Below are 25,583 nucleotides of genomic sequence, written 5' to 3' on the forward strand. Positions count from 1 at the left end.
ACCGTGAGGACCTTGCGGTTTTTAGCATTTCTTTTGACACAGATTTTTGATTCATTACAGTTCTTCTTGTCTAGCTTCCTATACTTGTACTTCACTTTGTTTGCCACTTCAAAGTCTTCATGATTTTTCTACTTCTACTTTTTATTCTTGTTCTTTTGGAACTCTTGATCTGCTTCTTCATTGACTTTGCTTGCAATAGTTGCATCACTCTTTATGTCCATGTCCCCCTCAAGCAAAGGTATCATTATCTTTGAGGCAACAGAAACATCTTCAAAATCTTCAAATAAATTCATCGATTTCTCTTCAAAACAAGTAAATCCATCCATCCCTGCAAGCGGAATAAACAAGTCTTCCATGTAGTTGAATTGAGCTACAAGAGTAATGTTACTCTTCATGAGAAGCATCTTCATAAAAGACTTGATTTTGGTCATTCCCATGATGGAAATCAGCTTCAAATGACTGAGAATAACCACCAATGAGTTGATCTTTGTATGTGTCAAAAGACACAAGAAATGGCAGTGAAGTATCAAGAGATACTAGTTTGAAATTTGATGTTTGTTGCTTGAGTTTGACTTGATGATCTTCAAAAACTCTTCATAGCTTCCTCTCCTTGCTGATTTGATGGTTGAATACTTGCTGAAAACTTCACATTAGAGTGGCCTTGGGTTGTTTTAAGTGGTAGGAGAGAGAAAATGAAGGAAAAAATGAGCTTGAAGGTAAGTGGCTATGGCTGTCCTGTCAAAATAGGGACCAATGATTGGTAAATGAGCTCTCATGAGCTCCACAGGTCGAATCTACTCAAACCCTTTAAGATGGAGGACCCTCACTAATGGGTCTAACTCCCCCTAAGAGGGTTTGTACTCGCTTTTCCCGAGTTGAGAGATCTAAGCCTTCAAAGTGGTCGTTGTCAAAACTACGCCCTAATTTGGGAAAATGCAAATTCTAGGCATGGTGTGCATCAATCTCCTTGATTTTTGTACCAAGAAGAGATATGGCCTGGTTGATGAGATATGGATGCTCCAACAGAGGTAGGTAGGTGCTGTCCACAGACACACTTATGACAATAACTTTGAAAAGAGGCAATGCTGAAGGTATTGTTGCCCAATCTCAATGATTGAGGTTCTAGAGAGGAGCTGTGAAAGTAGAGAAACACTTCTCTAGAAGGAAGTTTAGAGAGATTTGGCTTGTGGAGATAGATATGAAAGCTTCAAGCTGACAGGGTGTTGCTGGCTATGGCTGCCATGGAAGCTTCATTGAAGGTAGGACTGCAAATGAAGTTGGAGATAGGATCCAATACTCAAACTGAGCTAAGAAGAGATGGAAATGAGGTTAGAGGAGTGAAAGGAGAGTTGGGCCATGCTCAACTGAGCTATGATACCATGTTGAAATACGTGGAATCTAAAGCATGGCTGTGGCAGCTTGTAAGCATAGACTAAAATCATGATGACATTGAGACTGAAGACCACAACTGTTACACAAGTGAATTAGGTTCCAAGATGGAAGCTTGGACTCATAAACACAATCTTGTGTAGGACTGACAAGTACAAGATTGACACTAACTGATAAAGAAAAGCATCATCAATTATTCATTCATCTATCAAAAGTGGTAGTCAAGTACAATGCTTTATAGTTGTTGGATGGGTATAGTTTTCCCTTTCTGTGCATATGGGATTCCTGTAGCCTGCATGTCTTCATCCCAAACTGCCTCATACAAAGAGACTACATTAGGTGTGATTGCTAATATCTCAACACTCTCTAGCTTGGTCCATTTTCCAACCTCCATTTCTTTAATTTCCTATGCCAAAATATTTGAGAAATGGAGCAAAGTAGACTACCACGTGCTTAAAAAACAAGTTGTTTTGGCTAGTACAGATTTCTTGATGGGGGAGAGAGAAAAAGAGAGATAGAGAGAGAGAGAGAGAGAGAGAGAGAGAGAGATGGAATAATGAGAATTTTGCACGCGCGCGCGCACACACACACACACACACACACACACACACACATCATGTGAGAAATCATAGATAGAGGAAGAGAGGGAGACAGTGGAGAGTAGAGAGTGTGTATGTGTTGTTAGTGAATATTTCCATTCATTATGGCACTAATACTTGAGGTCATAAAGTAGTTATAAAACATATTGGCCTTTCTTTTCACATGTTTGAAATCTTTTTAAAGAATTCGATAAAATTTTTATTTGAGAGACACTATTTATAATATGTCAAAAGCCTAAAGTATCCATTTTTAACCCCCAAAAACTATCTACTCTTAACACCAAAAGCAAGAAGCCACCTATACATACTTCCACCCTTAATTGTTTTTCTTTTACTCAATTTATATATATATTTTTGCATTTCCACTAATCAAAAATTCAAGTTAAACACAAGGCAAGATCATGTGCAAGAGGAGACATTAAGGCCAACAGAACTAATTTAGGCCTTTGATGTCACCAAGAGCTCCTAAGCATTAAAAAATAATGAAAAGGATAAAATCTACAATGTAAAAATCTTGTGAATTTTAATGTGCAATGGATAACCACATTTAGCCAAGAGTGACTTGTTGTTCCATATAAATTACCAAAAAAAGAAAAAAATATTTGATATTCAAATATATATAAAGAGGTAGTGTACAATATTACATTGTAGACACATCACATGGTTAAAAAATGTGGAATTCAATCTGTATCTTTTTATTAAGTTTGCACTATTTTTATTTGGAGTGTTACAATGTGCCAATGAATGGATTAGAGATGATAAGCATGGAGAAGGAAGTGTCAAAGGGAAAGAAAGCATCTCCTTGTAATATAGATAAATTACACACTTAATTTTTAGGAATATTTCATAAATGCTTCGTGCCATGTTGGCATGGGTATATAAAGATGTAAGAGATTGCTTTCATTTTTACCATAGCATAATACAATTAGTCTCTTCATCTTCAAATGTTATTGTCCATATTTCATGCATTTTTTCTCTTTCTCTCTTCTCTCTCCTATTCTATTCATTCTCTCTCTTATTTCTCTCTCATATGCTCTATTCTTTCTCTCTAGCTTAGCATTTTACTAGTAATATGAAAGCACTGGTCTTTGATCCATTTTCTTCTCATTTCTTCCGTATCATATTCCATTTTTGATTAAGAACTGAGAATAGGAATAAGCTTCAAGCAAGCATGGATACAAGGGTTTCACTTTAGTCAATCAATTCCGACTCCCAATGTATTATTATTATAAGAGGGATGCCAAGGTTATCTCTAGGAGGAAAGAAATACTTCACATTTGTTGATGATCCTACTCCAAAGGTATGAGTTTACCCTTTTCATAGAAAGGACGAAGTGCTTCACAAGTTTCAGAAATTCTTGGCATTGGTTGAGAACCAGACTGATAAGACAATTAAGTGTCTTTGCTCTAACAATGGTGGGGACTCTGTGTCCAAAGCCTTTTAGGCATTTTGTGACAGCAAGGGGATAAAGAGGGAGCTCATTGGCCCTCATAATCCACCCTAAAATGGAGTTGCAAAGCACATGAATTGGACCATACAGGATAAGGTCTGTACGATGATGTCTCATGTTGCATTACCCCATGACTTTTGGGCAGAGGCTGTTATGATAGCCGTTCATCTGATTAGCAGGTCATTGAATAAGTCTTTGGGGGGGGGGGGGGGGGGAGCCCCTAATGAAGAGTGGTTGAGCAAGCCACCTTCTTATGCTCATTTGTGAGTGTTTGGTTGTGTAGCTTTTGTGCACATATGCAAAGAAGAACATAGCAAATTGAAACCAAAGTCGTGTAAATGCATATTCCTAGGATATGGTGATGAGGGTGAGATGGGGTGTAGACTTTGGGATCTTGAGAAAAGAAAGACAATACGCAGCAATGATGTCATCTTCCATGAATATCGCATGCATAAGCAGCCCGAGAAGACCGAGGAAGTCAAGAGGGTTGTTTTCAAGGAGGATGTACCTTTTAGTCAACCATTTATGCCCAGTGGACAACATCATATACATGTTGTAAATACTCCTGAAAATGCATAAAATGGTGATGAAAATGATCAACAAGGCATTGCCCATGATACGCCATAGTTTGAGCTTAAAAACATGCAGTTAGGATAGCTTGAACTATCAGGACAACATGCTAGAATTTCAAGACAGCAACCTGTACATGCAGAATTACATGCCTGTATTTCAGGACAGCAATTTGTAAATGAAAATTTGTAGGCCTAGCAACCAACAAATGCAGAACCTTTGTTGCGTAGGTCAACTCGACCTCAAGGCAACCAAATAGGTTTATTATTGGTGTGCAGTATGTTGCAGATTATGTCACGTTGATAGATTGTGGTGAGCCGTCATGCTTCAAGGAACCTGTGACTAGACCAAACAACAAGGTGGTTCAAGGCCATGCTATCGGAAATGGAATCACTTGATAAGAATGGTACTTGGGACTTGGTGTAGTTGCCTAAAGGGGCAGAAAACTCTTCCATGCAAGTGGGTTTATAGGATGAATGTCACTTTTGGTTCTTCGCCAAAGTACAAAGCATGGTTAGTTGCAAAGGGATACAAGTAGGAACATGGAATTGACTTTGATGAGATCTTCTCTCCTATAGTCAAGATGACTACTCTAAGAACCATTTTGGTATTAGTTGTAACTAAAGATATGGAGCTCATACAGATGGATATAAAGATTGCATTCCTATATGGTGATTTGCATGAAGACATATACATGCAATAGCTTGAAGGTTTTGTGGCTAAGGGAAAACTAAAACAGGGTTTGTATGGGCTAATACAGGCATCGAGGGAATGGTATCATAAGTTTGATATTTTCATGCAGTCTCAAGGCTTTCAGAGAAGTCGAGTTGATCGCTGCTTGTACACCAAGAAGGCATCAATATGATCAAATCCATGAAGAATCAATGCCCCGAGCTTACTTAAATACTTGAATACCAAATATTCAAGCCTCTTGAAGGAAAACCCCAAAATACCTTCAATATGAGCTCCAACATGCTCCACGGGCTGAAATCTCTACAATGTCTTCAAGCTTGGAGTCTATCCTACTTGTACATGGTACTAGAGAAGCCTTAGAGGTCGGTGAAGTCCAAAATTTGAAGAAATTTGAGCTTCCAGGTCTATGGCTATGGCTGGCCTGTTGTGTTTTAGGGTTTTAAGCAAAGAAGATGAAGATCGGAGTTCATCTCTTACTAGCACAGTTGATTGTATGCCTGATGAAGTGCTTCAAAGCATGCAACTAATCTGTAGAAGATGTAGAGCAGATCAAGAAGAGGATTAGAGCAAGAAAATCAGCGCATTTTTTGGCTCAAATTTCGGGCTACTTGCTGCTCCAACTTTTGCATCAACTACTTGACCAGGGTACTCAACCTGAAGCACAGAAGATAAAGGATCTTTGCCCCATGGTTTGGATGTGAGAAATGATAAGTAGAGAGGGATCTTGAAGGATTTATTGGTAGCCACCATTGAAGCTTCAGCCAAAATCTTGGAAGCGAGAGAAGAGGAGGTCCCTTTTGAAAAGTAACTGGAGTTTAACCCCAAATTAAGCCCGGTTAACTCTCATTTAGCCTTATTACCTCTAGATTGCATGAAATTTTGGTGATGACTTGCTACTTTAGCCTCCTGCTATTAGAACACTAAGAAGTTGTAGCACACTAGTTGTAAGTGGTAGGGGATGAGTTATAAGTGGTAGCATACCACTTATGCATTACTTGCAAGTGGTAAGGGACCACTAGATAGTGTGGTAGGGGGCTACTTGTAGCTTTTAGAGAAGTTGTTATAAGTGGCAAGGGACCATTTTAAATGGTGGCACATCACATTTAAATGATAACTTGACACTTATCCGGTGGGCATAAAGTTTTTACAAGTAGTAGCAGGGCACTTGAAATGCTAACATTTTTTGATAAGTGGTAGTAGACCACTTGAAAGTTATATGCACTACTTTTAAGTAATAGGGGACAAAAGGAAAAATAGACTAGTTAAGAATGGTATCTCTACATCTAAAAATGGTAGTTATCCAATTATAAGTTCTATATGAGTGTTGTCACACATTACTTGTAAGTGGTAGGGGACTAGTTGCAAGTAGCGCACCACTCTACAAGTGATAGGGACCAATTGCAAGTGGTAGCACACCATTTAGAGACCACTTACAAGTGATAGAGGACTAGTTGCAAGTAGTAGGAGACCATTTGCAAGTGGTGGGGAAGCACTTGTAGTTTTTAGAAGAACAGTTGTAAGTTGTAGGGGACCGACCACATTCAAAAAAAAAATGAGTAAATATTTACAAGTACTATATTGCTTGGTAGTGGTATTGGAACTTTAGTAAGTGGTACCAAACCACTTAAAAAAAATTTGAAGCATGTTTGTGTGGTATTACACCACTTGTAAGGGATGATAGATCACTTGTGAATGGTAGTGCCCCACTTTTTAAGGGATAGCATTCTAGTTGCAAGTTTTCATAGAAGGGACAACTTACAAGTGGTAATGCACCACGTGTAAGTGGAAATAACCACTTGCATAATGTAGCATACACTTTCAAATGGGAGATGAATAGCTTGTAATAAGTGGTAGTGTGTTGCAGCAAAGTATTGGTAAGTGATTATAGGTGAAGCATAAAATTCGTGATGGGTAGTGTGACACTTATAAGTGGTAGATCATTATTTGTAATTGATCATGTTCCTCTTGTTAGTAACAAAAGATGGTGTATAAAATAAAGCACTCATTTAGAGATAGAAAAGAGTTGTAGTGTACCACTTATGACTAGCTCTAATAAAATGAAAAATTGGTTCAAAGATAGAAAGGACCAATATATAAGCACAAGAAATATTTACTAATACTAAAGCAAAACAACATTGTAAATTGTCACAGACTAGTGTACTAAATTGTCAAAGATAGAAAGGATCAATATCTAGGCACAAGGATAAAGTGCTTTAGAAATACTTACTAATACTAAAGAAAAACAACATTGTCAATTGCTACATGCCAATATATTAAATTATCAAATGTAAGTAATATGCCATCAACTTCACTTGCCACTACTAAGTGATGTTTGGTTGTAAATAAGTTGCTTTTGTAGATTCCCATAAGCTTGGTAGCTTGCACTATGCTCATGTCAGAGTTTCACCCTGCTTTCACCATTCACTAGCATCATTGCTTCAAAAATAGACATACTAAAATAAAAATAACATTTGGAATTGTTACAAACTAATATAGTAAATATTTCAAAACTTCTTAGCACTACATTACAACTAGCAAGTGGTGCAAAACACCCAAATTAGGTTGTGATACAAGTAAATTGTGGTATGTATAAAACATATCACTACCTAATGCTCCTCCAAAAGATGGACTATATGCCTTACATATGAGCATCTAGTGAGTCTCTTACTATAAATATCTTTTTGTTGGGGGACACCCTTATCTTTTCCATTCAAAATTGAAAGATAAATCTTTGGCAATTTGAGATACATGGGTTCTCCATGTATCTTGTTTGTGACATGCAAATGGAGGGAACAAACCATTAGCTTCACTTTCCATTGTCAAGTGATGTTTGGCTATATATAGAGTTGTTTTGTGGATTCCAATAAGCTTGGCAGCTTACAATATGTTAATGTTAGTGCTTAGTCCATCAATTTCTCCATTTATCAACATCATCATTCCTAGTTTCTTTACAAAAACTCATCTAAAGACATTGGGATTTTCACATGGTTCAAAGTGTTGCGGATGTTTCTCAACATAAATGTTTCCAACTCTTTTGACTTACTTTGCATAGCATGGAAGCAGGGATGCTGAAAAAAATCATCAAAGATTTCCTTCCTACCACATGCATCCATTCCAACGGTTAATTTCTCACAATGTTCTACGATGGATTGACATATCCTACATTGCTCTCATTTGTCAAGTACCTTACTATTGCATTTCATCCCAAAGTTGACCATTGCTACCCACTACTTTTGCTTTTGAGAAGCACAATATTCCCTCTTTGTTTTTCTATATTGAAGTTCAATTTATCTATTCAATGATGGAGAGATTGTGGAGGGTTCCATTTGCTACAAGGGATTTGTGTACAAGACCAACAAGACAAATCATTAGGAGATGCTCTTTTTTCATAGGCACATGAAACATCCTTCACTAATTTTAAACAATATTGTTTATGTATATAGGAGGTAGTTGTACCCAAAGGAGGACATAAAAGAGGAGCCAAGAGAGTGCATCCAAAGACTACATCAAAGTGGGTGTGTGTCTCGCTTGTGGTGCTTCCATAGCCTTCTCACATATCAAGCTGTTGAGTGTTGAAATGACTTGTTTTTTGGCTGTTTTTTGTTGTTTTTAAGAGCTGAATGGTTGATTTTATGAGATGATTGATTGGTTTGAAAGTGGTTTGAGAGTGTGTTGGATGATATTGATTTTGTTTTGGAAGTTTATGATGTTTATTAGTGGTTCTGTGATGTTCTGATAGGTTCTGATTGGTTCTGTATACCTTCTATATAGCTTCTGTTTTGATCTGTTTTGTTCTGATTGTCTTCTGTAAGGAGGGATGGAGTATTGATTGATGAAGATTGAGATCTTGTGAAAGTTTATTGAATGGTTTTTGAGAGTTTGGAATGGTTTGAGTATGAGTTATGAGGTTTTGATGACCTTCTGTAACCTTCTGTAGGTCTTCTGTAGAGCCTCTGTCTCAGTTCAGTTCAGTTCTGTACTGTAGCTGTTCTGGTACTGTTCTGTGACTGTTCTGTATGCTTTTGTATGTGTTCTGATGGATGAGAGTGTAGCTTGGGAAAGTTTTCTAGCCTTGGAAAGAGGTGAATGCAAGTGCAAAAGAGCTGAAAGAAGTAGCTGCTGAAGACTCAAGTGAAGACTAGAGTGAAGTGACAGTAGTGAGCTATGAAAGGACACTGTAGTGGCTCTGGTGACTCTTCATATCGGACATACCTCTTGGGAGAGGTATCCACGACCTAAGAGGGATTATTGAGAGTGATTATGAGAGATTGTAGTGAGGAGATAATGTATTATTGATGGAGAGAGAGAGAGAGAGAGTCAAAGATAGCCAATTCTACAAAAATAGAGTGATTGTATATGAGAGATTGAGAGAGAAGACTATGAAGATATTGAAGATGAATACTATGTGATGTATTTCCATTCAAAGATTGTGTATTCCTTTGCTTTCTTTGTTCTATTGATGGATTTTGTGAAGATATTGAAGAATATGGTTGATTCTATCAAATCCGTGGGAGATCTACATGATGCTGCATGAAGATTTGTTGTGCCTGGTGTTCTTTTCTTCATTGTGATCATATAAAACATAATAAACAAGCTTGTTGGTGTTACAAGATAGATTTTCTTGCAAGAAAATTCCCTTTTCCTTGGTGTTCCTCTTGGGGCTCCACAAGCTTCCATGAGAGAGAGAAAGAGAGAGAGAGGGGGGAGAGGGAGGGATCTTTAAATTAATAAATTTATTATTTTATTAGATTTAAATATTACAATTATCTTTCATGTTATAAATACTTTCAATCGTCCACTTTTAAGTATCAAAAATCAATGCCCTAGACATTACTTTCTAGGCCACCAACACATGCTTTACCCTTAACAATACACTGCAATAGATTCCATATATAAAATCACAATTTCTCAAAACTGAAGCTCTTGTTTGGGAATTTTGTTCAAAGGGAAATCTAATCACCATGGACAATTAGAGCTACAAGAATAATTGAGATTGCACACAGAGAGAGAGAGAGAGAGAGAGAGAGAGAGAGAGAGAGAGAGAGAGAGAGAGAGAGAGAGAGAGAGAGAGAGAGAGAGAGAGAGAGAGAGAGAGAGAGAGAGAGAGAGATAGAGAGAGAGAGAGAGATAGAGAGAGAATCCACTACGTTTGTGGTGCTTCCAATTAGTCTCTTGTAAATAACACCTTATTGTCTTATCACTCAAAGAATAAACAATGAATGTGTATATATATAGTTAAGGTTAGTACGTAAGATGGGCAGCCAACCACATTGGTCTTTACCCCAACAACCTCCCACTTAAAGACCAATGTGTCTTTACAGAGGATAAGAGAATAAGAAAATATGTGAGGTAAATTCATGTGAGTTACCCTCACCTAATTCCCATTAACTCCTTGCAATGTGCGTATCCTTAAACACCTAAAGGATGAAGTGATACCTCACTTTTATGTGCTTCGTTTTCACATGAAACACATGATTCTTTGCCAACATGATAGCACTCTGACTATCACTATGCAACAATGGCATGTCTTCATCGAGACCCAAGCCTTCCACTAGACAAGTAAGCCATATGGCTTTCTGCACACCTCTATGGTTGTAATATACTCAGCTTCATTGGTAGATAATATCGCATATTTTTTGTAAAGGAGACATCCATGATATTGCAGTGCCATATAAAGTAAAAACATATCCTGTAATTGACTTTCTATTGTCAACATTCCCTACATAGTTTGCATCTGTGTACCCAAGAACACCATTACTACTTCTCCCAAAGCATATATACATATCTCTTATACCGCCCAAGTATCTCAAGTTACCTTTCACTACTTTCTTATGCTTCTTACTAGGATTTGGTATATATATGCTCACTACTTCCACTACAAAAGCAATGTCCAAACAAGTGGCAATTATAGCATATATGAGACTGATTGCCCACACATGATGAATATGGAACCTTGGCCATTTTAGCCCTCTCCTAATCACATTTGGGACAATCATCAGTACTAACTTTCACACATGGATGTAATGGAGTAGTAATTGAAACACTACAACACTTTGCTGACATAATCCTTTTGGGACAAATAGAGAAATCTTTGTCCTCATCCTTGATTATATGCATGCTAAGAATGTGATTTTCATGTAAGAATCAATACCATCATGCTGTCATCTTTAACCTTTCTAGTGTGTAAACAATAGTTTTTCTCATTTCGCTTGTAGCCATGCCATTGCATAAATGTATGAAACTTATTGTACCATTCCCGTAGGGCCTACTTTAATTCATAAAGACTCTATTTTAGCTCGCAAACAAGATTTTATTTGCCATTTTCCGCAAAACCCTCTGATTGCTACATGTAGATCTTATCTTGAAGATCACCATGTAGAAATGTTCTCTTGACATCTAATTGTACAAGATCTATCTCATCCTTAGTCAACATGGCAAGCAAGTGCAAAGACTAGCCAATTTCACAATAGGTGAAAAGATTTTATCAAAGTCCACACCTTTTTCTTGCTTAAAACATTTGGCCATTAAAATGGCCTTGTATTTTGGCTTGGCATCACATGTAATCTTCAACTTATAGATCCACTTGGATAACAAGTGTTTTTTCCCTTTGAAAAAGGAACCAAATCCCAAATCTAGTTTTTCATAATGGAATCTATTTTAGATGGCATTGCTAGCTCCCAATTAAGCTTATTATCATGAGTCATAGTTTTTTTATAACGAGATCGGCTCCCCATAATGTATCAACATCACATAGTTAATCCTAAGTTGAAACCTCTCAAGGGGATGAGAGATACGAGTATATCTTTGTAGCACAATGGGATGACTTGGAGTGGGAATTCCAACCTCCACTCTTTCTTCGTGAGGCATCATAGGGCTCTTAACCTATTGCTCAATAAATCTCCTTGTTTACTTTTCACTAGCCAAATCATTGCTTGTGGCTTCATTCTGCATATTTGATACACTAGCACTGACCCTACATAGCAAAATAATAGGTGGCATTGTATCTTGGAAAGTAATCTTCCTTGATTCCACTTCCTTAAGAGTCTGCTTTTGCATCTTCTTCTCATTGAAGATCACATCGTTCACATGGACAATATTTCTATCTTCTAGATCTTGAATGTGAGAACCCATTTTTCCACTCTGTCCATAGCCCAAACAGATGCATTTAGTAGATTTTTGTTCTAACTTGTTACACTTTTCCTTTGGTACATGCATATAAAATTCATAGACAAATACTCTTAAGTGATCATAAGAGGGCTACTTGCTCAACCATACCGCTTCAAGAATGCTACTATCCAAAGTAGCATCATTAGGCAGTCTGTTTGTTAAATGTACGATAGTCACCATAACCTCAACCCAAATCCTTGAATAAGGCCAATATTAGATAGCATGCATAGCATCCTTTCATTTATCATCCTATTCATACACTTTGCAATATCATTTTGGGTAGGATCACCAAGTGCAATGATTTCCCTTTTTATTCCATGTGCTTCACAAAAATGTCTAAACTCATGAGAGACATATTCTTTACCATGATCAATTTTTAGATACATAACTCTCTTACAAGATTAATGCTTTATAAGTGTCAAAAATTTCTAAAATCAAGACAAACCCTTATCATCCATAGTGAAATCCCACACTTATTTTAGTTACATCGTCAATGAATGTGATAAAATATAATGTCATCCCTATAGACTTAGTAGGTATAGGTCCACACACATCACTATACACTAAGTCAAGTGGTTGACTCCTTTTCTTTTTTAGGTTTTTTTGCTGAATGTGCATGCTTTTTGTATATATAATGCTCACAAACAAAAAGTTTTAAAGAATCAAGAGAAAGAAAGTAATCGTAATGACATAACATTTTCATTCTTTTTCTAGACATATGTCCCAATGAATGATGAAACACAGATACATTTGAATACTTGGTTACTACAATTACAGGATTTTTAACAAAAAATACATTTGGTTACTTGGTTACTATAATTACACAATTTTTGATAAAAGATACATGAAGGGGATACAAAGTGCCATGTTTGGCTCCTTTCGCAACATCAAATGTTCCCTTCTGGACTTTACATGATAGAATTCCAAAAGTAATAGAGTTTTTCATGTCATCTAGTTGGCTGATAGATATCAAGATCTTAGTAAGATTTGGACACATGGCCTACATTTCAAAGAGTAAAGGTAGACCCATTCTAAAAAGCAAACTACTCATCATTTGCTATATCACATACATAGTCATCACCAAGATGGATTGATCCACACTTGTTGTTGTCATATGAACAAAACCACTCCTTATGATGAGGAGTGACATGAAAAGTTGTGCCAAAATCAAATATCCAATCTTAAGCGAGCTGTCTATCTATCATAATTAGCATATGTGCAAGAAGAGTAGAAGTAAATATCACCACCATCATCATTATGCACAACCATTGCATTGATTTCTTCAATCTTTACTTTTTTTCATGTCAGCATCCTTATCCTCATTCTTAACTTTTTGCTCTCACTTCCATTTATAACAATATTTCTTGATATGACCTATTTTACCACAATGGAAATAGTCAATGACTTTCTTGAACCTAGATTTGTTGCGTGACCATCCACATTTCTTGTTCTTGCCTTTATACTATTTTCTATCTCTTTTTTCCCGAGTTGCTAATGCTTAACCATTTTTGCCTTAGTCCATGGACTTCCTATGTATTTATTCAACCAATAAGCTAACCCCAACATCATTAAACTTCAACTCATCATCTGGAGCTAAATTATTAATGGGTGTTCTAAAGATATCCCATGATGTAGACAAGGAACATAGTAAAAAGATTGCCTTAACCTCATCTTCAAATCTCAACTTTTGAGCTTGCATCAAACTAAATATGATGTTGACTTCACTAAGGTGGGAGCCATTAGTAGAGCCCTCCTCTACAACTCAAACAACCTTTTCATGAGACACACCTTATTAGAGGCAAATTCCTTCTCATAAGTGTCACATAGCTTATTTCATAAGTCATGTGTGTAATGGGCTCATTCACAATTGTAAAATACACAATTTTGCCAAATGTAGCCTAATAGTGGAAATGGCCAATGTACTTGAAACTTTTGAAGTAGGAAACTTTCATGACCTAGGTTAGGCTTGGCATGTGCCCTTATCACACTATGAAGAGGAGACAAAGAGTTTAAAGCATATGGAGTGTAAATTTCCAAATGATTTATCAAAGGAATGGTAAACACTATTATACAATAATGCAAATAATAAATGACATTTTGACGCTTCATATTTGATGGTGAGATGAGAGTAACAAATAGAGACCTTTAATATGATAATGCATGAAGTACATTTGAGGTGTGTGTGTGTGTGTGTGTGTGTGTGTGTGTGTGTGTGTGTGTGTGTGTGTGTGTGTGTGTGTGTGTGTGTGTGTGTGTGTGTGTGTGTGTGTGTGTGTGTGTGTGTGTGTGTGTGTGTGTGTGTGTGTGTGTGTGTGTGTGTGTGTGTGTGTGTGTGTGTGTGTGTGTGTGTGTGTGTGTGTGTGTGTGTGTGTGTGTGTGTGTGTGTGTGTGTGTGTGTGTGTGTGTGTGTGTGTGTGTGTGTGTGTGTGTGTGTGTGTGTGTGATATTTTTAGAGGAAGGATGCGAGAGATAAAGAGATAAATAAAATGGTATGGAGCTCAATATCATGAGTTTTAGAGAGATCTTAAGTCAAGCAACAAAGAATTTGCAAAAGAAGAAGCTTCTCAACTTCTATGAATTGGCACATGGCTCTAACATGCCTTTAATGTCATCACTATACAAAACTACATCAACGTAAGAAAAAAGTATTGAAAACGTGATAAATTTTATAAAATTTCTCAAAGAAAAACTAGTGTGATTTAATGCACAATCTCTTATTATTTTCATCCATGTTTTCGTATAGTGATTGTGATCTTGAACCAAAATTCTTCTCCCTTTAAGATCCACCCATTCATTTGTTATGTTTCCTCAAATCTTCTCATAATGGCCTGGTGCCAAAAACTAGAAATCTACTCATTGTCTCCATACAGAAGGTGCTATCAAATGATGCTATTGATCACGGTGCACTCAATGTACTAGGCCTTATAGCCTCATATACAAGTTGACGTGATGGGATAGGTGGGGGTTCTATTGCTCATGTCACAAAAAAAAAAAGCCAACACATTTGACAGGGCACCAACCTTCACTTACTGTCAAGGTGTTGCACATGATTCACCATGTCAATAGATTTCTCTTTATTTTTATTGTCATCCTTAATAACCTCTTCTTCTTCAAAGATTGTTTGTAAATATAATGTTTTTTCTTGAAGTGTTTGGGCATCTAGATGTCTAGTTTATTTACATAAAGAGAACCTTTAAGTATTCAATATTGCCTATCTCTTTATGAGTTCAAAATACATGGCCTAGCTTGAAGGATAATCAATGATCACGACTTTCTTTTCATTTATAATTTTTAAAAGGTTGAATTCCAAAGGGACACAATTATACTCAAAAACCACCTATTATCCTCAAATGGGTGGATATATAGAGCAAGCAAACAAAGTGATTGAGGATATACTCAAGGCCTCATATCAAAGAGATCCATAAAGATGGATTACTCCTTACCTTTGGTGGGATTCACCTAGAACAACTTACAACTCTCTGCTTATCCTCTCTAAACTTTTCCAACCCTGTCATTAGGGTGAGACTTCTAAAGCTATATTGGAAGAGTTGGAGGAGCACACGAGGGCCAGTCATTACTCAAGATAGAAGGCACCCAAGATCACCTAAAAGTACTATGATGATTCATGGTGACACGAAAGGGTTTTCAAGGAGAATGATATGGTTCTTTTTTGTATATGGCCCAAGAAGAGTTCACAACTACTTAGGAAGTATAACAAGATGAGTCCTCAACATTATGGCCCTTATAGAATTGATAATAAGTTGTATTTACTAAACCCTAATGACCTTGTAGATGTATTCTAGATAAGCCATATTCACTAAAGCCTCACCACCTTCTAAAGTATTAATGATGTATTCTAGATAAGCCATATTTAGTAGAACCTAACCACCTTCTAGATGATCAACAAGTTGTAAGATCCAAGAAAATAATTCTTGAATTATAGCATAGTCAGATCTTAGACTCCAACATAAGGCATCTTCACAACCATGCCATTTTGATAAACCCCTTGGTAAAATAATAACTACAATTCTTGTTAAGATGAGTATATATTGAGTTATCTAAGAGGGAGCCGATGCTATGTCACCAGTTTCTTAAACATTAGTAGCTCTTGGTGCTTTTAAAATACCTTTGATTTCAAAGGGTTAAAATCTTATTTTATAAGGTATATTAATTAGATGAAAGGATTTTGAATGATTTCCAATTATAAACATTGCCATGTCAAACATAAGAACCATTGCTAGGATAAAATGCCACCATTTTAAGTTGTTTCCAATCCAACATTTTACTTTTTAATCTAAATGTTGCCAACATCAAAAGCTGGAGTAATATGAAATTAATATGCACCAAAAGCTCTAAAATCATCCAAAAATGCCACCATCCTTTAAATACATCAATTAAGAGTTTAATAACAAAATTAGCAAAGGCAAAGCAGGCTAATTTAATCAAGTCTGTAATAGATGACCTAACCAAAGCCAATGTTGATAGCTACTATATCCTAGAACACCATTGATAGCCTTAAACATTGTGTATGGTTTATGCATGTTAAATTTGCCAAGGAAAACATACAACCCCTACCAATTTTGGTAAGCATGCACCCATATAATCCTCTCTTGTTTAAAAGTTGTAACGTGTCTGTTTGTCCACTAGTGGGACACGTCTTAGCAGCCCATCGGGAAGAGACTCTAGAAAGTACCACCTGGCACTCGCGAGGAATGTCACAGGGTTTACGATCTAGGTCTTCCCGAGTCTGCCCCGAAGCGGAAGTATCTGGCCGTTCCCACTTAGGACCGACCTGAAGTCAGGGTTTTTTCCTATCAGCCAAGTCTCTAAGAAGTAGCTAGCTTCGAGCTCCAGATGAACCACTTTGCGTAGGAGCAGCAGAGTCGAAGCGGATTTATGCTGCACTTGGTTCATGGAGAATGGGAAACGAGAGGGATGAGAAGCTCAACCTTTTTTCCCATAAGGTATAGTCCCATTCCACTCCCCTAAAATAACATAAATCGGGATTCTAACTCTATTGACTCTAGGTCTTCACAGTTTCGTTATCACGTATTTTGAGAAAAGTTCCCAGCTAACCGGGACCACCCTTCCGTAGGACGGACCCAAGTCACGTCCACCACACTTTCCTCGAGTTGCTTAGTTATCTAATTACCTACCACATTATGTTTGACATGCAAAAGCAACTTCCTTAATTAGCCAATTTAAACACAGGTTCCTTCACGTAACTTAAGAACTGACAAAAAAAAACAATGTCAAGCGAGTTCCTTTTCCAGATATTTGATCTTTATTTATCATAGTCTTGGAATACATCAAGTATCTTGCTCGAAGACTTGTCAAAATTGTGGGAGAGAAGGAAGGAGTCTCACTTGTAGCTTTCTTGTTTGCACAATGGGGGAATACACACAAAGATAGAGGCTGAAAACAGTTTTCCTCTTCTTGGTATCTCAAACTTCTGCTTCAATAGCATTTTCACATGAAGGATATCTTCATCACTATCACTTGTGATAATCAAATCATCAACATAAATGACAAGCAGCATAATACCTTTCTCTGTTTTTCTCACATAAAGTGAGAAATTTGCCTTGGAAATCTGAAAGCCAATAGTGACAAGATACTATACTATCTTGTCAGACCAAGCTCTAGGTGCTTGCTTCAAGCCATACAAGGCTTTCTTCAACCTGCAAACAAACTTAGGATGAACAACATGCACATAACCTGGTGGCTGCTCCATATAGACCTCTTCTTGCAAATCACCATGCAAGAAGGCATTCTTTACATCCATCTGATGTAAAGACCATCCTTTTGATGCAGCCATAGCAATGACTACTCTTACGGTTGCCATCCTTGCAACCGAACTGAATGTTTCTTCATAATTAATGCCATATATTTGTTCATACCCCTTGACTACTAATCTTGCCTTGTATCTGTTCACAGAACCATCTGCATTGTGCTTCACCTTATAAGCCCACTTACAACCAATTGCATTCTTATCTTTAGGCAAAGGTACCAATTTCCATGTACCATTTGCTTCCAAAGCATCCATTTCTTCATCCATGGCTTTCTCCCATTTTTCTTTTCCCATGGCTTGCTCAAAAGAAGTGGGTTCTGGTTCTTGTATCACTTTGACTATATATGCATAGTGAATGGCTATAAATCCATCATATTTCAGCCTATCCACAGGATACCTAGCTCTGGTAGACCTGCGCAAAGTAGGCTCACTTCCAGGTGCTCTCAAAACATCCCTGGTCTTCCTTACTCCACGTGTAATAATAGAAGGAATACCCAACTCATCATCAATGCTCTGTTCTGAGCCACTGGATTCACCATCCACATAAGAGTGACCTGCATTCACATCAAACATGGACTGATATACCTTTTCTTTTCCTTTTTGTGAAACCTGCATACCATTATCTGCATTATTTTGAGGAGATTCTCCTGATCTCAATCTGTCTGTCCATGGCGAAGAATGTGAACCACTACTAGAGGACACTCCATGTCCACTAATATTTTGTGACTGCTGCTGTGAAATCTGTGCACCATTACCATTTTGTGCATCTACATCATCAATCACATTTACTGGTTTATACCAGCTACTCATCTCATCAAAAACAACATCTCTGCTCACTGTAAACTTACGAGTAGAGGGGTTATAACATCTATACCCTTTCTGCTGCAGAGAGTAACCAATAAAGATGCACTTCTCAGCTTTTGGATCCAACTTGGATCTCAACTCATCTGGGACATGAACATAGGCAATGCAACAAAAAAAATTCAAATGAGAAATATCTGGTTTTCTACCAGTATACCTCTCCTCTGGAGTCATCCCATGTATTGCTGTAGTGGGAGTCCTGTTCATTATGTAGACTGTTGTAGCAACCGCTTTAGCCCATTAAAAATCTGGCAAGTCTTTTTCGTTGAGCATGGCACGAGATACCTCTCCAATATGTCTGTTTTTCCTTTCTGCAATTCCATTTTGTTGTGGGGTATGGTTGCATGAATATTGCTGCTTTATGCTATGCTCCTACAGGAACCTTGCAAACTCATTTGAGAGATACTCTCCCCCTCCATTTGACCTTAGGCATTTTAATTGCAGACTTGTTTCTTTTTCAACCATAGCTTTAAGAGTTTTGAAATGACCAAACACTTCACTTTTCTTTTTCATAAAATACACCCAAACTTTTCTGCTATAGTCATCAATAAAAGTGACAAAATAATGACAGCCTCCAATAGATGCAACTTTAGTAGTCCACACATCATAGTGGATTAATTCCAATGGCTTCTTACTCTCTTGAACATGTCTAGGAAATGGTTTCCTTGCCTGTTTTCCAAATTTACAGGCTTCACATACCTTATGCATTTCTACAACCTTGAATTTAGGAAATCCTGCAACAATATTTTGGGTCTGCATTGATTTAAGTCACTGTACATTAACATGACCAATGCGTTTATGCCAGATATCAATATCTGCAACTACGCCGGTCCCATGTGCAAACATTGTTGCACTCAACTCAGACATGTCTACATCCAACGTAAACATTCTGCCCTTCTTCTTTCCGTTTGCTATCAAGCGACCTTTATTTTTCATATCCTCAACAAAGCATCCATGAGGATTAAATCTGACCTGCAAGCCCTACTCAACCATTTGACCAACAGAAACCAGATTCTTGGTGATATTCAGGACATGAAATACATCTGATATGCATTTCTTTTTCCCATCCTACATAGACAAAGGAAATTTTCAAATCTACAAAATAGGATATGCAGTATCATCACCAGTCTCCACAAATCCTGGTTTTTTCATTTTCCTTGCATCCTGCATCCATTCTACATGACTTGTCATGTAGTTTGACGCACTTGAGTCAACATACCACACTTCGTTGCTTTCTTCTGCACTTGTCACATAATTGTTTATGTGCTGCATCATAAACAAATGCTCATTTCTGTCATCACCCTGTCTACTAGAAGATGCATAATTTCCTTGTTGCAATTTTCCATTCATGATGTCATTCTGCTTTTTATAGCAGTCTTTAGCCATATGACCCATTTTACCACAGTAGTAGCATTCAACATTGATGTTTGCATTTTGGCCTCTTTGCCATCCACCACGACCTCTTTGGCTCCCCCTGCCTCTAGAGTTACCACGTCCTCCTCCATAGGACTGGTTTTCTTGAGTTTGCTACATATTCTGATTTCTACCACGGCCTCCTCTACCTCTACCTCTACCTCTTCCAACATTTGAGTAGAAGACAGTTTCTTTTGAAGTTCCTCCTGAAGAAGATGCACCACCATTTCTCTGCTCCTCAAAAATTAGAAGAGCAATCAGCTCCTCAAAATCAAGAAATCTTTCACAGACGGAAATGGATGCTCGGAATTGTGCATAATCCTTTGCTAGACCATTCAAGGTCACGGAAACTAAATCATCATCTTCCACTGAAGACCCAATGGAAGCAAGTGCATCTGCAATCTTCTTCACCTTCATGTGGTAGTCATTGATGCTCATACTTTCTCTTTGCACATTGTGCAACTCTTGCTTGAGCTGCATTTTCCTGGCTTGCGTATTTGTGCTATACATTTTTGACAAAGTATCACATGCCTCCTTTGGCGTACTTGCATCTTGAATATGCACAATCATAGAGTCTGAAATACTGATAGACAGCCAGTACATAACTTTTCTGGCTCTCTCATGCCATCCTTTAAATGCCTGGATTTGCTGTTGATTGGGAACATCAGGAAGAACTGGTTCTTCTTCACTTCCTGCAACAAATTTCTAATATCCTTTTCCCATAAGGAAATTCGTCATTCTAAACTTCCATGCTTGGAAGTTGTTCTTATCAAGCCTTTCAATGACAATCTGTGAAAGAGAATCAGACGCCATTACAGAACACTGCAAAAAATTCTATCACTGTAAAAAAAAAAGCTTCAGCCTCACAAGGGCAAATCTGCAAAACTGACGAAAGTGGTATTTGACCACACAGTCATTTCTTAGTGACGATTTTGCATCAACAGGTAACAAGGATGATTCTGTAAATCCCAATGTCTATGCGCATAGGCATACGATACAATTTCTACGGTAACTTTTCACCGGCATGTAAAATAGTGGTCGCACAGCATAAAACAGGGTCTTTTCCTGAGTGCATGCAGAAAACTTCCGCCTCCAAAACAGGCCCCGAAATGGCCTCAAATAAAAAAAACAGAGCAACCAAGGGCTAAAGCCCTTGCCCGCAACATATACTGCCCTCTTGCTACACCGCGAAGGGTGTCTCAATCTGAGACAATGCACTCTTGCACTTTGCGGCTGTGCTACCTGTAGAGAATGAAAGCAACACTGGTCCTCTTACTAGAACATTGCAAATTTGGTTTGCTTTCTTGAGCTCCTTACCACGAACAAGGCTCTGATACCATGTCAAAATTATGGGAGAGAAGGAATGAGTCTCACTTGTAGCTTTCTTGTTTGCACAATGGGGGAATACACACAAAGATGGAGGCTGAAAACAGTTTTCCTCTTCTTAGTTATGTAAGCCAAAAGAACTCTCATACAAAGAAATAGAAGAACCCTATATATGGGTCTCAAACCAAACTCAACTAACTAAGGTGGTATACTAACTAAACCATGAACTAGAGTAGATAAGGATAGCTGTCATCTAGCTATTATTCATGGGCGGTGTACCAACCGCATTTGCAACTAACAAGTCGGTGACATAAATGCACAACGGTTACCCTGACATATCACGAGTGGAGCTCGATATCTCAACAAGACTATCCCAGCAATCATCAGGATTGCTGCTCCAAGTTTCACCCGTAGACTAGTACACGGGCCTCAAGATCCCATCTCGAGTCACGTCGGCCTCTTGTGCGGGATTTGGAGGCAAGGAATTTACAGCTAGAGCCTCCCCTGGCACCCAAGCATCCTCCCGCTCCAAGCAGCACCCACAGAGAGACCTCTCGCAACGGGTTCGGTCCATGTACCCGGCACGGCTAACAACCCCCTTGGATAGGGCCAGGCATGCAGTCGAAGGTATCTAAACCTGCCTCTCCCTCTAGGCTATTAACCTAAAGCATTAAGTGTTTGGCCTTGAATTAGTTCCTTGAGCAAAGAAGTTCAAACAATGTAACTAAGTGTACAATCACGATCATTTCTACGGTTGTTTGTACGACCAACTGCTAAGGTATGATTCCTTCTTCCCAAATACTCCCATCATTCGATCCTGGATCATTCCCAACTTGGCGAGATTCCAAGGGCTTGGCAAGCTAGGTTGCTCGTCCCTTTTTCCTTGGGTTAGGGTTTACACCCTACCGACCCCAATTATCATTACCTTAGGTCTCCTTGTACTATAGTCAAATAGAAAGTGGACAACCCCATCATCCTTGGTTGGTCAATTTGCTTCTTGGCAATTCACAATTGCCCTAAGTTTGACAAATCAGTCCCCAAGAGAGAGAGAGTTGTAGTAGGGTGACTACGAATCTAACTTGTAATTAGATCTCGCCTTACTTGGCCTAAGATGTAGTAGTAGCATCTTATGATTTAGTTGCAATAGCATATGACCTTGCAGATTTGTTGCACGAGATAGGTAGCAGTACCCATCTTGAGGAATTACATCTCCTGTCATATGGCATTCTTTGATTAAGAATACCTTTGATCAAGGTATAGGATTTGGGAGTTCCATTGACCCCAATCCAAAACCCTAGTCCCACTAGGCTGAAGATTGATTTGGCTCTAGGATTTCTTGTGAGATCTTAACGTTTGGTCCTTCGATCTTAAAGATCTGGGGGGTATTGTTGATTGAGAGTATTTTCATCCATCCAGGTGGCATCCTCTTCGGGATAATCTTTCCACTGGATGAGGTATTCTCTTAAGGTCCTTGATCTCAAATTCCTCTCCCTAACATCTAGGATTCTATCAGGCCGTAGCTTAAGGACTCCTTGGCTAGGCATTACAATTTGCTTATCATCAAGTACATGATTCAGATTAGGTAGATACTTTTTCTATAGGCTAACATGGAATACATTATGAATGTTTAGAGTTGCGGGTAGTTGTAGTCTGTAAGCATTAGGCCCTAGGCACTTGATGATCTTATAAGGTCCACAATACCTCGGACTTAGCTTCTTGTACTCTCCCAAGGACAATGAACTCTCTTTAGGGCGTACATGGATGAAGACCATATCACCTTCGACGAAGAATCTGTCTTGCCGTTTCAAGTCAACGTAGGCCTTCTATCTATCCTTAGCAGCTTGAATGTCTTGTCTTATTGATTTGATTTGATTATCCATGTCTTCCAGCATCTGACTTGAAGCTTCTACCCTCAAAGTTGGATCCAAGAAGTTCAAAGGGGTTCGACAATCGTGCCCATACAATGCTTGGAAAGGGGCCGTTTGAATACTCTGTTGGTAAGAAGCATTGTAAGAAAACTCAACCAGTGGTAAGTATTGAATCCACTTTTTGGGTTCGTGACAATAGTATGCCCTAAGCATATCTTCAATGACTTTATTGACTCGTTCTGTTTGACCATCAGTTTGGGGATGGTAAGCTATGCTGAAATAGAGTTGAGTTCCAATAGCCTCAAAGATAGCCCTCCAGAAGTGTGATGTGAAAAGAGAGTCACGATCACTAATGATTCTTCTGGGTAACCCATGAAGTTTGAATATTTCCTTGATGAATAATATTGCGATATCTGAAGCTTTATAGTTCATCTTGACAGGGATGAGATGTGCGACCTTGGTGAGCATATCTACTACAACCAAAATAGAGTTATATTCTCCCTGAACTTGGGGTAAGCCAACAATAAATTCCATACTAATGAACTCCCATTTCATTTGTGGAATGTAAGTGGTTACAATTTCCCAGGCATTTTAACATGTTCTGCCTTAATGCGTTGACAAGACAAACATTTCGTGACATATTTGAGTACGTCTCCCTTGAGCCTTTCCCAATAATAGCTATTTCTGACCGTATTAAGGGTCTTGGCATAACCAGGATGCCCTGAGAAAGGAAAGTCATGGGCTTCCCAAAGTATCTTCTGCTTGAGATTTTGGCTTGCAGGGATACATAATCTTGTCCTAAAGTAGACAAGTCCATTACTGATGGAAAATTCTTGATACTTCATCTTTAGCTTCGGGTCTTGATCCTTGATGGGGATCTCCCTTAGCATTTTTTGATAGACTGGGTCATGATATGCCCCTTCTTTTGCTAGCTCAAGAATCGGGTTGTTTGGCATTGATACCTTTGTGGCTAGAGACCTTGCTGTTGATGGATCTTGCAAAATGAGAGAATTTAGAAATGCCTTGCGACTGAGTGCATCGGCAACTAAATTCTCTTTTCCAGGCCTATATTTAATTTCAAAATCATATTCTTCCAGCACTTCGATCCATCGATATTGCCTCATATTGAGCTCATTCTGGGTGAAAATCCATTTAAGACTCTTGTGGTCTGTTACTAAGGAAAATTTGTTACCTAGCAAGTAATGTCTCCAAAGTTTGAGAGCATGGATGACAGCCAACAGCTCCAGGTCGTGGGTAGCATAATTCCTTTCATGGCTCTTCAATTTTCTTGAAGAATATGCTACGGGATGACCTTCTTGTATAAGTACACATCCTAAAGCAAGTGCGCTAGCATCAATTACCACTTCAAACTCCTTACTAAGATCAGGAAGTTTTAGGATGGGTGCTGATACCAAGCTTTGCTTTAGTTTATCAAAGCTAGTCCGTTCAGTAGGTGACCATATAATTGCTACTTGCTTCTTTAGTAGATCAGTCTGAGGTGCTGCAATCAAAGCATAATCTTTGATGAAAATTCTATACCACCTGTTAACCCAAGAAAACTATGTATTTCTTTGTTGACAGAAGTTGGTGTTGGCCATTCCAGAACATCTCTGGCCTTAGCTGGATCTACTGAAATTCCTTCTGCTGATACAATGAATCCCAGATATTCAATCTGTCGCTTGAAAAATGTGCACTTCTTCTTCTTGGCATAAAGCTTGTGTGCTCTCATTGTTTCAAGAACAATGCGAAGCTAGGGTTCATGATTCTTTCCCTATTTTGAGTAGACTAGGGTATCGTAAAAAAAGACGAGTACGAAGTCATCAAGATAGGGCCTAAAGATATTCTGCATTAACCTGTTGAAGGTAGGAGGAGCATTCGTCAGCCCGAATGACATCACTAGGAATTCGAAGTGTCCATACCTTGTACTGAATGCAGTCTTTGGGATATCTTCTTCTTTGATCCTTATCTGATAATATCCAAATCTGAGATCTATCTTTGAGAAGATCTTCGCCCCTTGAATAGGGTCAAGTAATTCATCTATTCTTGGAATGGGGTATTTATTTTTTATGGTTGCTTGGTTCAACCCTTTGTAGTCAATGCATAGGTGAAGCGTTCCATCTTACTTCTTTTGGAATAATACTGGAGCTCCCCATGGAGAACTGTTAGGACGGATGTAGCCTTGATCTAACATTTGCTTGAGTTGCTCTTTCAGTTTGATAGCTTCTGGGATGGACATCTTATACGGCCTCTTTGCGACTGGTGTAGCTCTTAGCACAAGTTTGATTTCGTGGTCGACTTCCCTTTGGGGAGGAAGTTTCATCAGATCTTCAGGGAATATGTCTGCATATTCCTTTAACCATGAAGATTCTTCTCCAGATTCCTGATTCTGATCTAGCTTATTTAGCTTAATTAGATAGACATATAGACCCTTTTGAACACCTTTTATTATCCATGTTGCT

At 38.2% G+C, this 25,583-nt stretch overlaps 1 pseudogene; it reads right to left on the reverse strand.

The window, feature by feature from the left end:
• Window positions 1-6,933: 6,933 nt before the first annotated feature.
• On the reverse strand, window positions 6,934-8,027 carry LOC148011580 (uncharacterized; annotated as a pseudogene).
• Window positions 8,028-25,583: the final 17,556 nt, after the last annotated feature.

The sequence above is a fragment of the Lygodium microphyllum genome, chromosome 28, assembly GCF_053477565.2.
Source record: "Lygodium microphyllum isolate KBCC chromosome 28, Lygodium_microphyllum_v1.1.10, whole genome shotgun sequence".
Lineage (NCBI taxonomy): Eukaryota > Viridiplantae > Streptophyta > Polypodiopsida > Schizaeales > Lygodiaceae > Lygodium > Lygodium microphyllum.